Raw genomic sequence first — 12,589 nt, 5'->3', positions numbered from 1 at the left:
CCGTAAATTAAAAATTTATTCTTTTCAAAATCAAGACCATAGTTGTGGTTGGGCTTAGGCTCAAGAGTAGGATCGAGATTAGGGTTGTGGCTAAAGTTAAGGGGCTCTTTACACGCATAACAAAATTTCAATACTCAAGTTTAAATATGATTAAATTTTTAAAAATATTATAAAAAAAACAAAGTTTAATATCAATAAAATAATGATTACGTAATTATATAGTACGAAATGTAAGATCATTATGATAACTATTATGTTATTTTGCCAATTTAGTAATATTCTAAAAATTTCTTTAAATTTGATTTAAGGTATAAATTCTTGTCATGAAATGTAATTATCTCTAATAGATTAACTGGCCTTGCTCGACTAGACCCACATAGTCTTTTATTTTTAGGGAAATAGTAGAAAATATGCCAATATGAAAAGCTTAAGAAAGTATATAGGCCAATTTTTAGTTATAGAAATTAATAGGCAATAACTTGTCAAGTTATGGTTCATAACCAGAAAAGTTATGGATAAACTTGTCAAGTTATGATTCATAGCCAGACAAGTTATGGACAATTATGGACAATAACTTGTCAAGTTATGGTTCATAACCAGACAAGTTATGGACGAAAACAGTAATTTGGCATATTTATTAACTTATGTAAACTATTGGCCTATTAATTTTAATTCATCTCAAGTCTTGGCATATTTCTCTCTTTCTCCCTTATTTTTATGTGATATAATACTATAAAGTTCAATTCCTAAACCTGTACGGACCATGTTGGCCAATAGTTTGTTAGGGTTGAGATTGGAACGAGGTAATAGTTGGTTAATTATAATTAGTGAGAACTATTCAATAATGATAAAATGTTTACAACAATTATTAAAACCCAATTCACCCCTCGTGTGTAGCCTAACAACCATTACTTCAAATAGCATCTTTACAATTCATCATAGAATGTTATGAACATCATTGGTTAGATGCCTAATTATATTGTTTTATGAGCTTGTCAAATCTAAATTTTTGTTACATTGTCCTGCAACAATGCACTCTATCAAAAAATTCCATAAAAAAACTCACCATCAAAATTGCTCAAAATAGAATTAATTTCCAATAGTTTAACAAAACCCTTTAAAAATGATTTCCAATAGTTTAACACCATTTTTTTTTCTCTTTATGTTTAACAAAGTCCAATTCAACATAAAGGGAAAAAAATGCCATTTACTTTTGAATAGCAGGAATTTGCACCTTTAAAAATTTATGTTCACAGACAAAGATTCCATTCAGTGTCTGCATTGACCACATACTAATTGATAGACAGGATGGGAAAGTGGATTAAACAGATAGACGAATTAACAGAATGAAAACTACAGAAGCAATATTCATACCCTATTACAACAATCAGAAATATATGTAGTATTGTATCCTTGACTTCATTTGAAGCTTCCGCTTTCTGTTCTGGTGTTTTTATATCCCCTGACACAATATCAACAATTTTCCCACCAAATTTAGGCTGCAGCAAAAGAGAAATTAAAAATTTGTCAAAAAAACCATGTTTGAATTCTGGAACTTGTATTCAGAATTTTACACACACACACGCACGCACATACAAAGAGGGAAAAAAAAGAAAAAAAAAAGGAAAGAAGAATAAGAACCTGACTTAGGCAAGCTGGCTCATAACTAATTTCCAACATGACTTTACTCTCAGTAATTGATGCCTTAGATTGGGATTGTCCAAGCTTAGTGTAAACAAGTATGAGGAAGGAAACACGCTAGAACACTGCTTTTAATATAGGAACTTAATTGATTACATTAGGTATGTTCAGCTTTTTATATACACTAGTAATACCAAGAATATAAAATCTAAACAACTGTAACTAATTCCTATAGATACGTCTACTCCTATAATCTAGGGATCTTTCTATCTAAGTCCTGATTTTTCTACACTCACCCTCAAGCTGGACTGTACAGATTGTACATGTTCAGCTTGTCTACAAACTTCTCAAACAAATATGTTGAAAGACCCTTGGTAAGGATGTCAGCCGTCTGTTCTGAAGAAGGAACATATGTCACGCAGATGGTGCCATCTTCTATTTTTTCCTTTATAAAATGTCGGTCAATATCCACATGTTTTGTCCGGTCGTGATGGACTGGATTATGTGAGATATTGATTGCTGCCTTGTTGTCACAGTAAATCTTCAACGGAGACTTCAGAGGTTCACCAATTTCTTTTAACAAATTCTTCAGCCACAAAGCCTCACAAATACCGTGAGCTGATGATCTCAACTCAGCTTCAGCGCTACTTCTAGCCACAACTGGCTGTTTTTTACTCATCCAAGTTACTAGGTTCCCCCAAACAAAAGTGTAGTAACCAGAGGTTGATCTCTTGTCCTCTATTGCCCCGGCCCAATCAGCATTGGTGTATGCTTCAACATTTCTTTCTCCAAATTTTCTGAAGAAAAGTCCTCTCCCTAGAGTGCCCTTAAGATACCGGAGTATTCTAAGGACTGCGTCGAAGTGTTCACTATTTGGAGCATGCATGAATTGGCTAACACGGCTAACTGCAAAGGCGATATCCGGCCGAGTATGAGACAGGTAGATAAGTCGACCAACAAGACGCTGGTATCTTCCTTTCTCAACCGGCTCGCTGTTACCATTATTATCCAGTTTTTTATTAAAGTCGACTGGTGTTTCCACAGGTTTGCAGCCCATCATTCCTGTGTCTCGCAGAAGATCTAACACATATTTCCGTTGTGACACTGAGATCCCTGTTTTATTCCTTGCAACTTCCATGCCGAGAAAGTACCTAAGACTTCCTATATCTTTCATTTCAAATTCTGCTGCTAATTCCTTCTTCAGTCTTTCCATTTCCATTGTATCACTCCCTGTCAAGACTATATCGTCCACATAAACTATGAGAATAGGTATTCCCTCATTATTCCGTTTAAAGAATAAATTGTGATCTGCCTGGGCTTGCTGATATCCTTGTTGAAGTGTTGCCTTTGCGAATCTCCCAAACCACGCCTTTGGTGACTGCTTAAGTCCATATAAGGACTTCTTAAGCCTGCACACTTTACCATTATTGCCTTCTCGATCAAAACCAGGAGGAAGCTCCATATAAACTTCTTCTTCTAAGTCTCCATTTAGAAAGGCGTTCTTAACATCTAATTGTTGCAAAGTCCATTCAAGGTTTACCCCAAGAGAAAGGAGAACTCGAATAGTGTTCATCTTAGCTACTGGAGCGAATGTCTCCTGATAATCCACCCCATATGTTTGTGTATAACCTTTAGCGACCAGCCTTGCCTTGAACCTTTCCACCGAGCCATCAGCCTTGTATTTAATGGTAAACACCCATCTACAGCCAACGGGCTCCTTACCCTTCGGTTTTTGTACCACTTCCCACGTACCATTACTCTCCAATGCTTCCATCTCATTCATTATAGCCTTTTTCCATATTGGTTTGTTCAACGCCTCTTGCACTGTTTGTGGAATTTCTTGATCTTCCAGGTTTGACACAAGGGCTTGAACAGAGTCAGACAAATGATTATAGGCTACAAATCTTGATATTGGATGATTGGTGCAAGACCGAATACCCCTTCTAACCGCTATAGGTAGATGGAGATCAGAAAACTTATCTTTCATACCTGATTTCGGGTCAGATTCTAGGCAGTGTGGAGCCTGCAGGTCGCAATTACCCTTTGAAACTTTTTTCCGTGCATATTTTAGATCAAACAATTGTTCTGGACGGGAAGCTTGGCTCTGTTCTAGGTTGTCTGCGGAAATCTGATTTTGTGGAGTATCTATCCGATAGTTTGGATCAGAGGTTTGTGAAAGATTTTGAATCAAATTTGGATGTTTTTCTAAGGTTGAGATTTGCGGAGATGGATTTTGGATTTGAGGGTAATTCTCTCAAGATATCTCTAGAGAAATTGAGTTCGAATCAGGCACAAATTTTTGAGATCCAGCTGGCTGATTTTGTGGTTTGGCTGGCTGATTTTGTAGTCCAGCTGGCTGATTTTGTGGGCTTTGAAAATTTTGTGCTGGCGGATTTTGTGGACCAGCTGGCGGATTTTCTGGGCTTTGAAAATTTTGTATGGCTGGAGACGAATTTTGTGGGGGGGGTTTAAAGTCTCTGAGGTTGGCAAAGAGGATATCTCGAGAGGCTTGTTTGAATGGGGTGGAATATGCCAAAAATATTCCCATAAATCCGGATTTTTTGAATTGTCCTCAGAAAAGTTTTCTTCACAGTTGTGCTCCCCCTGAAGAGAATTTTTCTGGAAAAAAAATTGGTCTTCAAATAACGTGACATCTTTGGACACAAAATATTTTCTCCTCTCTATCGAGTAACACTTGTATCCTTTCTGAGTGGTGGAATATCCAACAAGGACGCATTTGTGAGATCGAGGATCAAATTTGCTCCTATGGGGATCTAGATTATGAACAAACGCTAGGCATCCAAAGACACGAAATTCCAGAGGAGTAGAGGGTCGTGTGTCAGGATAAAATTGCTGGAAACAGTCAATAGGAGTTTGATCCAATCAGCCTAATCTGAGCTGTAGCAATGTCTGTTTCACTTTACCTTCATACATAATGTTATATGTACAGTTGGAATTTCTAATAGGACTTCTGTTTTTAGTGTTATACGTACAGTTGGAATTTCTAATAGGACTTCTGTTTTCATTTCATGATCATTAACCAAATTGTTTTGGCTAGTCGGTTTTACTAAGACACCAACCCAATCCCAGATTAGCATCACCTAAAATTTGAGACCAAATAATTAGTAATAGCCAAGTGGATCTAGAAAACATAATAATGTAAAGCATGAGTTGGAAGTTGTCATTGTTTGGAATGAGCTCTAATAGACCTTTAACCTGACCATTTTGCTTCACTTGTATCCCTCAGGAAGAAACACAAGACAGAGAGAGATATGGAACCAACAAATGGCATACATGCAATCAATATACTTGACGTGGATGCAACCAAGAGAGCAATTGTAGCTAGATTAATGTATTGAGTGAAACTAGTTAATAAACCTAAGTATCGAAATTACGTAGCTTGATAGAACGAAACCAAAACCCCAAACCGCTTTATTATCATCAAAGTTCCCTTCGATCATTTACTCCCAAGTACATTTTTAATTGCTTGCTAGTTTACTTTTCTTGTTTTAATTAGTTTATTCTCTCAAATTTGACTGCCTAGATAAATTTGTAATTAGTTGTGGTAGTTAGTTTTATTTTCAAAAGATCAATCCCTGTGAAAGGATACTTGATTCACATCACTTTATTATTCGTTCTTGTTCGAACTGTGCACTTGTGGAATTTTACCCGACTAGTTTCTGAAGCTTTACCACCATTGAAGCTCTAAGATAGCTGGTTTTCTTCTCCCATTCACAGTCAAGGTGGTCAAGTAAATGATTCTTCAAGGATTTCTTTGGGTTTTGGGAAGAAAATTTGAATTTTGAGCCCTAGTGTGGAAATTGGCCGAATTTGTTGATTTTGTACTGTGAATCATTTGAGGAAGCCGAAATTAAGTTGAAACTGTGTGAAAAACTGGTTTATTGGTGGATATTTGTGGTGAAATAGACTTATGCTCATAACACTTGACTGAGTTAAAAAGAGGAAATTGGGTTTTCGTTGTTTTCTTGGATGATAGAGGTTTTGGTTCATCTTACTTGTGAAATTTGTGGAATTCTTGGATTTGGGTGATTTTCTTAAGTGAGGAATTGTGGTTTGTGTTGGTTCAGATAGTTGAGTTTTTGTGGTTCGGTTTGTGCTTGAATTGCTTGATTGTTGGTTTAGTTGGCTTGCTTCTCGGGTTGTTTAGAGGCGGGCTTGGATTGTTGAATTGATTTGGTTGGTTGGCTCATTTTTCGGGTTATTCGTTTGGTGATTGCTTGGTTGTGCTTGATTTGAGGGGCTAGTTGTTCCATTGGTTGTCTTTGTGCATCCTTGGTTATCGATTTGTGTTGTAGTGTGCATCCTTGGGGTTTGATTTGTAAAATGCCGAAACGAAATACCGTAGCACAAAAGAGCAAGAAGTGAGGTAAGGCAACGGATGAAACCTCGACAGCTGAATATAACGAGATAAGGTTTGTGAGTAAAGATGCCCAAAAGCTTTATGAGGAACATACGAAGAAAAGACCAGGGATTCAGGAACGAGGGTTCAATATTCACGAAAAAGATTTTCCCAAATTTGTCCGTATCATTCAAGATAGAGGATGGGAAACTTACACCACCACTCCAAGAGAGGATTCTGTCAGGGATAATTTTATGCAAATGCCGCCTACACTAATATTAATGTCACGATGATCCGGGGAAAGCAAGTAAAGTATGACCATGTTAACAATCAACACCTATTTGTGAATTCCGGTTCTACAGGTGGATGATTTGTCCGCTTACATTAACCATGCGGACATGAGTGAAGTGTTGCGGTCCATTTGTTACACGGTGCGCCAGTGGACACTGGCGAATGGCGTGGTGTCATTTTTTGACTCGAGGTACCTAGAGAAGAACATGAAAGTATGGCATCTTTCTTCCATACAAGATTGCATCCACACTCTCACACTTCGGAAGTGTCTAGAGAGCAAGCTCTTGCTCTCTATGCTATAAAAAAAAGGGTTAACAATGAATGTCGGTGGAAACATTAATACTGTCATTCGCTATGTCATTCGAAACAAACATGTGGGTTGGCGTTCCCGTCCTTGATCACGGAGTTAATTGAGATGGCGGGTGTCGAGTTTAAAGACAACAATAATTGCAAGCCCGTTTTCCCTCTTGACTTTAACGGCATCAACCGAATTTAGAGCAATCAAGCAGAGGAGGGTGGTGTAGGAGAGGCTGGAAGCTCCCGACAAGCTCCAAAGAGGAATTCAAGGCCAAAGTTACCACTTTAGACTTGTACGACGCATTTGAACAGTACGACCAAGACATTCAGGAGTTGAGGACCCGAGCAGGTTATGAGGAACAATAGCGCATTGAAAAAAAAATGATAGCTAGCCTGCGCACGGTGCTCCTCGAATCGGATCACATGCACCATGGCGCCCATACTCTAGCACCCCAATGCTCTCCCTCAGCGACGTGGCCTTCATAAACTCGCACCTGATGCCTTTGGCCTTGCTTGTTTGGCGCCGCAGCGCTCAAAATTTCTCAAATTCGACCGTTTAAGGCTCCAATTATCTCCAAGATGTCATCTCTTACAAAACACACGTAAATCCTATACTAGAAACTCAAAAACCAACAACAAGCTAAGATTAAACAAAAAATTTGTGAGTATAAAATCCACTCATCATCTTACTTTCACAGAGTGGTCGTTGTAGAATATATCTTATACTCAAATATTGCCTGTTTCACGATGAGGAGGATATTAAGCACAATCTTGTTTTCAATCCTCTTCAAAAACCAACAAAAATTTAAAATTAAACATCAAATTCGTAAGTATAAAACTCATTCATCATCATTTTTTAACAGAGTGGCCACTGTAGAATATCTCTTACTCAGATATTGCATGTTTCACGATGAAGAGGATATTAAGCACAATCTTGTTTTCAATCCTCTTGTTATTTGGTCAGAGATGGGAGATGATTTCAGAAATTGGGTTGAACGTACGGTAGGTAATTTATTTTTATTTTTTTAATTTTTGTTAGTACAAGTTAAGAATTTTGTCATGCAATTTGATCGTATATATCTAAAATTGTAGGATATATATCTTTCTCAAGGACGGAGCCAAACTTTGAAATTAGTGAGGGCATAAATAAAGACAAAATTTTTAAACTAATATAATAGGAAAATCAAGTAAAACTTTATAACATTTTTTTCGTAATAAAACTTTATTGAGTAAGCAACTTATTCCTCTCTACTTTATTTTGTATTATCATCATTTTTTCTATAGGAATTGATGACTCTAAAATTTTCTTTTGAGAGACTTCAAAATAACTGTTCAACATAATTTTCTTTTTATTGAGAGAGGGTTATATATATATATATATTATATAGAAGAAAGGAGAGAGTTAAAGGAGAGAGGGGGAGACTAGAAATTGGAAAGCGATGAAAGAAATGTCACACAAGTTAAGGAATGGATTTTTTGTAGAGTTCATTCCTTTAAGAAATATTGGTGCTCCCTCTTTTTAAAAACACTGGTATCCCTACTTATCAGCTGTTGGATGTGTTAAATTTTTTCAATCTGATTTGACTTTTGATCAAATTTAATACAGAAATAACGACTGATAAAAAGAGAACACTAGAAAAATTCCTATCAAAGAATAAAGAAAAGAAGAGAATAATAAAAATAAAATGGAACTTGAAAAGACGTTAAATCATGAAAGTAGCTAAGAAAAAAGAAGGAATGCAAATGCAGTTTTACATATAAGCTTTATAAAAATAATATATATTTTTTAAATAGTTATATTTACACCGCAAAAATTTATTAATGCCCTACCAATTAATAATTTTCCAATAAAAATTTGAAAAATATATCCTTTTATAAATGTAATTTTCATAATACCTAATTTAACCCTCTCATATCCCCACTTAATTCTAATCTTAATTTGATTTATACAATTATATAATATCATTCAATAAATTGATGTTATATTTCCTTTTGAAAAGTCTTGCAATTCAATTTACCTTTTCATCAAAAAAAAAAAAATTCCATTTACCTTTATTTATTTATTGATTTCGTCTCACCTACTCCTTCTATGAAAACCACAACTTTCATCTACAAAAACGTTTGTCACCAAGCGTATGTACGATCTTAACCCAAATAGCAAGAAATCCATATATAAATTGTACAGATTATGAATCGATATCTTTTTAGCATTTATTGGCTCTTCAAGAAAGATGTTTTTTTTTTTATTATTATTATTTCAATCAGAACCTCCATTGAAATTGTCAAAGAATTTGATGGAGAAAATTTAAGGGCTTATGAAGATCAAATTACCTTTAACCAGAAATGTAGGGGTGTGTTTTTTTTTTTTAAATTACTTTCTAACTATTGTTAATGTAGGTGTATACTCTTTTATTTCTCTAAAAAATACATTTTCCATTTATAGTTATGTCGGGATATATTAATGGGTTTTAATGTAATTTTAATACAAATTAAATTTTTATTAAACATAAATTATGATTTTGTGGGGGTATTAATGAATTTTTAGGGTGCAAATATAATTATTCATATTTTTTTTACAATTTAAAAAGGAAGTAATTACATAAAATGTCTAATTTTGAAGCTATATTTACAAAAATATAGATTATTATTCCGCTTTTGCCCTTATTAAGTTTTTTAAGCATGTTCTTTATATGGTTAATTGTTATCTTTTTTTAGTCTGATTTTTGCTGATTATGCTTTGCATTTCTTTCCTTTTTTACTTTAATTGATTTTTTAACCAATCATTATGATTTTATGCTGATTTGTTTTTTTATTTTCATGGTCATTGTTTTCGCTCTTCTTCATTTTTTTTTTTAACTCTTTCTCCACGTTTTTTCATTGTTAGCTTTCGTTGTTTGTGAAACGTTTGTCGTTGGGAGAGCAGTCAGATTGATGTTCATCATTTTTAGTTGCTCCGGTCTTTGATTTGCTTCCCCTTTTTGGATTTTTTTCTTGCTCAGCGACTTGGGTGTGCGCATGTTGGTGTTATGTTTTGGTTTTCTCAGCCTTTTTTTTTCCTTGTTGCTCATTCTCAGAATGTGTTTTGTTTTTTGTTTCTCAGTGTTTTGTTCTAATGAAAAGAGTTTTTTTTTTTTTTTTTTTTTTTTTTTTTTTTTTTTTTTTTTTCCTTTCTATCATATACTCTGTTTCATAATAGATTGTTATATATTTTTTTCATAATGATTTCATTTTGTAAATAATGAAATTATTTATTTTTTATATCTTATGTATTCATGTGTTTCATGTAATTTAATATTTGATGTTCTTTTTCATAATGATAATTGTTTTTAATTTTTTTTTCCTTTCTATCATATATTATGTTTCATGGACTACAATATATTTTTTCATAATGATTTCATTTTGTATTCCTGTGTTTTATATGTAATTTAATATTCGATTTTCATTTTTATAATGATGACTGCTTTTAAGTTTTTTTTTGTTCTTTTCTATTATATATTTTGTTTCATAATGAATTATTATATATTCTTTTTCATAATGATTTCATCATGTAAATAATGAAATTATGTATTCTTTGTATTATTCTTTCTATTCTTTTTGAAAAAATAAAGCAGCTTTTAAAAGTTTCGGGACTTTCCTTTTTTTTTTTTTCCATTAAAGAAACTTCCTTTTGTTACACACCAGGTCACCAGACGATGCAGTACAACCTTTCTCAAAATATTAACACTTTAAAATATTTTCAACAAATTGATTTTAACAAAAATGATATCAAATTTAGTGTCGAAATTTTTTTTCCATTGCTTTATAGAACAATTTTATGCAATTACAAGAGTATGGAAATATTGTGTGTCTACGCGCATTGAGCCATAACTATTAAAACAATATTAATTGAGAAAATTGTCACAAAATCAATGAGTAATTGGAAGATTTTAACCCATGTGGACTAGTCTGTTGAATCTTCAAGCTTTAAGCTCTAAACGCCATATATTACATTTTTCGATTATGAGAGCTTGATCCATCTCCAATTCTATTTCTCAGTAAATCTTGAGTTGATCATGGTCCTTTGATTTTGCTTAAACAAAAGCTCAAAATTTAATGTTAGTTAGCCAATCAATAGTTTGTATCATCAACATTGTTATTAAATTGCAATCTTTATGCTCCCATTAATAGGGGTAATAGTGTCACTAGACATATGATTTTAGATTTTATTAAAAAATAAAATAGTAGAAATCTTCTAAAGTAGGCACTAATATTTAGACATTTGTATCATTAGCGTATTTACATTCTTTATGTCCTTTTTTATTGGCCCATGTTGAGTACTTTATTATAAAAATAAATATTACAAACATTACACATTTAGAAGAGTGAAATTGAAATATATCAATTATTTTAAATATTTTAAAAATAGCATAATTACATAGTACTTATTGTAATGATTTTTATGCTATATTACAAAATTACATAGTAATGATTATAATGATATAAACTTTTACTATGTATAAAATATTTATAAATTTTTTGCTATACTCCAACATGATTAGTAAGATTTTCGAATAGCGAAAGTTATAAATTATATGATACTAATATTGTTAGTCCAATTTCTAACAACTTAAGTTTTAAGCCTGATCGGTAAAATAGGGATAATCTGCTGACATTTGAAACGACAATATTTTGAATGTTAACAGCTAGCGTTCTTTACCTCGAGCTTAAGCCAACTTTATAACGCTTTTATCCTTTCAAAAAAAAAAAAAAAAAAAAAAAAAAAAAAAAAAAAAAAAACTTTATAACGCTTTTATAAAAAATTAAACAAATGCCTACATCTTTTACAGAGCGTCATAGTTACATCTAATTTCTCCATATTCTCCGTCTCCTTGAAGAAAATGTAACGAATCTGCTTTAAATTTTTTAGCCTAAACGAGATCAGTATAATTAACTTCTAAATCGGATAATTGCTTGGTAATAGGAAACTCTAATCTAAATCTCTGAGAAAACATGGTCTCTTTGCTCCCGGGTAAAAGGGGTTCTATACTTACGATGCAAGTAATTGACTCCATGATTTTACCAAAATTACTAGAGCTGGTAAAAGATCTTGTTTGACCCAAAAGCTGTGTGATATTTTCAAGAATATTGTTGAACGTTTGAGATGCATATTGTCTGAAACTAATTTACTGTTCATACGAATTTACCAATGAAGATTGCATAATAATTGTGGGATTTAGTTCATAATTTAACCATAATTGAGAGGGAGAGAAAGAGCCAGAAGGGTTTCCTTAACTTGGGGCAAATGCACCAAAAAGTGGACTATATATTACTAGTTCCAGAAAGTGAAGAATATCGTTCCTCCCAACAAAAAAAAAAAAAAAAAAAAAAAAAAAAAAAAAAGTGAAGAATTTTAGAACATATTGTTTGACTCAAAACTTGAGATGGGTTTTGTCCAACATTGTCAAACACTTCAGATATATTATGTCTAAGAGTTGTCTATGACTCTATATGCAATGAAATATTAACATTAACATATATAAACAATATTATCTCGTGTTTTGCACTTTAAATTATTTTTTAATTAATTTCCAAAAATCGAGAGAGAGAGAGAGAGAGAGAGATTAGAGCCCATTTGGAGATGTTTATATGCTTTTCTAAAGATCAGAGGCAATAATATTCTTTTCGCGTTAGTTTTATAGAATAAACAATAAACAAACTAAACACTAGTACCTGGAAAGTGGAAACTTGATTATTGTTACTATTAATAAACCGTACTGCAAATGAATTTTGCCGCTCATTTAGCAAACAGACCATTTCTTTTTTTCGTTCACCAAGGAATCAAGATGGCTTTTCATTAAGAAATACTTGCCACTCACAAAAATGGGTGTAAATATATATATATATATATATATATATATATAGACACACACACACACATGGTTATGGAATTAGGAAGCAGTAACAGCTTGGCCAGCTGTACGTAGTTTGGCAGACAGATATATTTAAGTGCTGGTTAAGAAC

This window comes from Morus notabilis, unplaced genomic scaffold (genome assembly GCF_000414095.1).
Source record: "Morus notabilis unplaced genomic scaffold, ASM41409v2 Scaffold161, whole genome shotgun sequence".
NCBI classification, from domain to species: domain Eukaryota; kingdom Viridiplantae; phylum Streptophyta; class Magnoliopsida; order Rosales; family Moraceae; genus Morus; species Morus notabilis.
This window is presented reverse-complemented; position numbering follows the sequence as displayed.